Source organism: Acyrthosiphon pisum, chromosome A2 (genome assembly GCF_005508785.2).
Source record: "Acyrthosiphon pisum isolate AL4f chromosome A2, pea_aphid_22Mar2018_4r6ur, whole genome shotgun sequence".
NCBI classification, from domain to species: domain Eukaryota; kingdom Metazoa; phylum Arthropoda; class Insecta; order Hemiptera; family Aphididae; genus Acyrthosiphon; species Acyrthosiphon pisum.
This window is the reverse complement of record NC_042495.1, coordinates 72,095,629-72,100,782: the sequence shown is the minus strand read 5'-3', so window position 1 is coordinate 72,100,782 and position 5,154 is coordinate 72,095,629.

The following is a 5,154-nucleotide window of genomic DNA, read 5'->3' as shown; positions in this document are numbered from 1 at the left end:
GACGACTCGTGACTTTTCGCCGGTTACTCCTGGCCGGCCGGGACCCGGCGGTCCCGCCGGTCGTTTGGCGTTTCCCGACTCCGACTTTCTTTCGGACATGCAGCTTGCCAGTGGTCATGACTACCACATACTCTGCATCCTGCTCCCGAAGATAGTCGTTGCTTCGGATTTGGCACTTGGGATTTCTCAGCACTCTCAGCTTTTCGTTTATCCAACCATTTTAACTTTGGTGGTACGCTGGTGCTCACTCCCACCTTATCCGATATTACGGCCTTACTACCATCCAGAACATGGGCAAGCGCTCGTAATTCGCTGAACGATTGCAGTCGCTGTATACGTGCATGAATCCTAAATTCATCACGCATGAGTCCAATCACTGTCATTACCACCGCTTCTTCTGTCAGACCAAGGTTTAACCTCCGATACAACTGGTACTTGTGTAGGACGTACTCCCCCAGTGTTTCGGTCTTGGTCTGAGCGGTGCTCAGTAATTCTGATTGCAGACTCGACTGCAACTCGTCCCCGTTGAACTTTTCCAATAGTTCGGACCTGAACTCTTGCCGTGGTAAGTCCAACGCTCTCGTGGTTCCCCACCATGTTCCTGCCTGTGCCTTCAGCTGAGGGGCCAAAACGGTCAACCATCTAGCCTTGTGGATACCAGTTTCTTCGAGTATTGCCTCGGCCTGGAGCAAAAACCGCACTGGGTCTTCCTCCCTCTTACCGGCAAACTCTGGTATCGACGCACGGGCCATATTCAACTCATTTTGAGGAATGAGTAGGCTATCCGGGAAATGCACGCGTTTTTCACCGGAAAAACTACTCCGTAACGCTTCCTCATGACTTCTGCCGGAAAATTTTTAGATTATTATAAAATTTTATTATTTTGTATTTTAAGCATTTTTTTTTTTTTTATGTGAAATGTTAAATCAAATTTCAAATATTATTACAACGCCAAATTGTACGTCATTTATACATAACGTTATTTTTATATTTCTTGTTCACAGATGATTATATGATATGATCAATAATGATTCAATAATTCTTATTTACCTAATTAACTAATGGAACTCTTTTACCTGTTGTCATTACAACTTCAACTATAATTATAAATAATTCCTAAAACAATATTTTCCTTAACGATTACCAAATGTATAATATTCCTTCAAATTTATATATTTCCGTCTACTGGGATTCTCGTGATATTTATTCACGTCGTTTTTATGCACGGTAACCTTTATTCTTCCCCTTTGGATAATTATATTTTCATTGTCTATCACTTCTAAAATTTCAAATGGTCCTTTCCATAGAGGTATTAATTTATTTCTTTGTGTATTATCCCTTAATAATACAGAATCTTTTACGTGTAATTCCATACTATGTGCGTTACTATCATAATTAACTTTAGATTTAACCTTCTTTTTAATTAATCTTTCCCTAGCAATTTTATGGGACTCCTGCATTCGTTGTTTTAAATCATACAGGTAATCATCGTAATTATAGCTAGGTTCTGGATTACTTTTCAAATTTACTGGAATATTTAGTTCCTTTCCATATAATAATGTATATGGTTGGTAATTAGTTGATGAATGTTCTGTCGAATTGTACACGAATAAAGCATAGGGTAATAATTGATCCCAAGTATTCAAATCCTTGTCTACATAATGCCTAAGATATTCGACTAAAGTTCTATGCGATCTTTCCAATGCACCATTGGTCTGCGGGTGATATGGACTAGTATTTATTTTATTAATTTTTAATAACTTGCATACTTCTGCAAAGGTTTTACTTAGAAATTAGTTCCTTGGTCAGTTAATAAAGTCTCCGGTATTCCATGAATACAAACGAAATGTACGACGAAGGCTTCAGCTACCGTATTGGCTGTGTGATTCGGTAATGGTACCCCCAATGAATATTTAGTCAAATCATCCTGCATTGTTAATATATAAGTATTTCCAGATGCAGTAGTTACTAATGGTCCTACTATATCCAAAAATATCTTTTCAAATGGCTTAGAGCTTGTAGTTGTTATGACCATAGGCTGTTTAATCTTCCTATTTGTAACCTTATTCTTTTGACAGGACTCACAATTCTTAATGTAATTCTTAACATCAGACTTAAGTCCTGGCCAATTAAATTGACGTTTTATCTTTTTAATGGTTTTGCCTATTCCTGCATGTCCTCCAAGTATAGAGTCATGAAACTGTTTAAATATAGTCATTTTCTCTACCTCTGTATATTCCATTTTAGAGCAGACTAAAATTTCTATTCCGGTGTTTCGAAATATATACCTAATCATAGCTCTAACCTTATCCCATTCTAAACCATCTTTTCGACCTAGTTGTTTCATTATGAGCTTATTTAAAGAATGTTTTTCACTAAAATATTTTAAATTCATCAGAGCAGTGTACAAGTTTTCGTATGTAGTTAATTGTCTCGATTTACTTTTAGTTATCAGGAATATAATATACCTATCCTCATGTTTAACCTTAGTGACTTCTCCGACCTGTTTATTAGATTTTAAAATAACGGTATCCCCAAATGTCTGCTTTATTTCGTAATTGATTCCCGTCCTGAAGTTATAATACTTCTCTATCTCTGTAACTATGTGATACTCAGGAGGTGATTCTAACAATTCCCCATGTACCTCCTTTACGTTTCCATTGGTTATCAATGTTGTCTCGAATTTTACAAGAAAATTGTTATAACTTTCCTCCTTAATCTCGTGTATAGTGTACATTCTCGATAAAGCATCTACATTACCATTCTGAATTCCAGGCTTATATTTAATAACATAATCGTATTCCTCCAACTGTATTCTCCATCTAGCTAACTTTGATAAGGGATCCTTCAAATTAAATAACCAAGCTAATGGTCTATGGTCACTCAGGATTGTAAATTTCCTTCCATACAGATAAGGTCTAAATTGTTTAATCCCATACACAATAGCTAAACATTCCAATTCGGTTGTGGAATAATTAAACTCACTTGGACTTAAGGTCCTTGAAGCATAAGCAATGGGTAAATCCTTCCCTATTTCTCCCTGTGATAATATTGCACCCAACGCTTTTCCACTAGCATCTGTCGTTAAAATAAATTCTTTTGTAATATCTGGGTATTGTAACACGGGTTCAGTACATTCAGCACACAAAAATTATAGTGATAACAGTATATGATATAATACTCTCTAATACTTTTTTTAATTTTTAATGCTACGAGTGATTTTAATGTTTAAATTTATTTCTACAGTATAGTTCTTTTTTCACTTTATGCATCAAGAGTCACTGCCGTTTTGGTTTTTAAGTGTTTACCTTTCAAAGACAGAATCATTACACCTCAATTAGTGAGTAAATTTTTCTTTTTTGTTTGCCACATGATAACTACTATCTCTAGTGTTAACACAAACTACTCTAACAGCTGTTTATTCGGGAGACTTAAACGCTAAGCCATAAAGATTAATACTTCAGTATAATTGCCAGTATTTAACATACACGCTGCCCCTTAATTTATTTTAGTGTTCATTAGCTAAATATTTATCTACGCCTTGCGCCGTATTCACTTATTTCACAAACATGGAAAATAAAATTGATACCCTAATTAAATCTGTTAATGAATTAAAAACTACAAATAATAAATTAGTGACATCAATTAATGCTCTATCTGAAAAATTAGCAGCTCTTACTAAAAAAGTTAATGATCATTCCACACAATTAAACACTTTATCTTCTCAACAAGAATCTTTAACAACTAAAGTGGAAATTATTGAAGCTAAAATTGAATCGTCGAATACAAAAACATCAATCTTAATTAATGACAATTTAATATCTGAGATGTTCGACAGACAATCTCGGCGAAATAATGTGCTACTCTTTAATTTACCAGAAGATCTTAATGATTCAACCAACACAACCTCGGATTCCACTACAATTCAAAACATACTTGATTTTCTTAATTTAAAAATCAAACCAAATTCTGTCACTCGTCTGGGCAAACCTTCTTCTTCTAATACCGCCAAACCCAGACCAGTAAAATTACATTTTTCGGATCAAAAAGATATTTTTGAATTATTCTCATATCAAAATAAATTAAAATCAAACTCTACATGGAAAGACCTTCGTTTCTCTTCTGACCGGACCAAACAGCAACAAGAGTACATGTCACACCTTCGCCAAGAACTTCTCAACCGTCAATCTAATGGAGAACAGGATCTCATCATCAAATACATCAAAGGCACTCCAAAAATTATCAATTCAAAAAACTAATTTCCATTCACAACATATTCAGCTGCTACTACCAAAATGTAAGAGGTCTTAATACTAAATTAAATTTATTAAAAACCAATATAGATTTTTTAGATTTTAATATTTTAGCTTTTACCGAAACCTGGTTACATAATAATATTAACTCACTTGAACTTGGTCTCGTAAATTACGAAATTTATAGATGTGATAGATCATTATTATCTAGCTCGTCGACCAGAGGAGGAGGTGTCTTAATAGCAGTTAACAAAAAATGTGTTTCCTCACCAATTCATATTGATGTAAAATCGTTAGAATTATGCTTTGTCTCTGTAAAAATTAATAACATTAAAAATTTAATTGTGGGTTGTATCTACTTTCCGCCAAATTCTCCATCTTCTTTGTATAATGAATATTTTTCTATTTTGGATAACCTAATTTCTTCTCGCCCAAATGATGACCTTCTACTTTTCGGTGATTTTAATTTGCCAAATTTAAGTAAAGCATCATTAAATGCTAACTTAAACCTATCCTCTCCTGAAGCTATTTTTTTGGAAAACCTAGCATTTCTTAATCTTTTTCAAATAAATACAATCTTTAATAGTTATGGTTCAATTCTGGATCTTATATTATCCAATTCTAATTCTCACTTTATATCTTTAAACAAGGATGCTATAGTTCCTGTAGATAATTATCACCCTCCTATTAATGTCAGTTACTCTCAGTTCTTTACACCCTCGCCACTTTCTTTTTCTGAAGATACCTTTGACTGGTATAAGGGTGATTATAATAATATTTTATCGTTCCTTGGTTCAATAAACTGGACCGAATTTTTCAATATTAGTAATGATATTACATCCATCACTGATGAATTTTATTCGCTCCTTTTCTATGCTATTAACACTTTTATTCCCAAAAA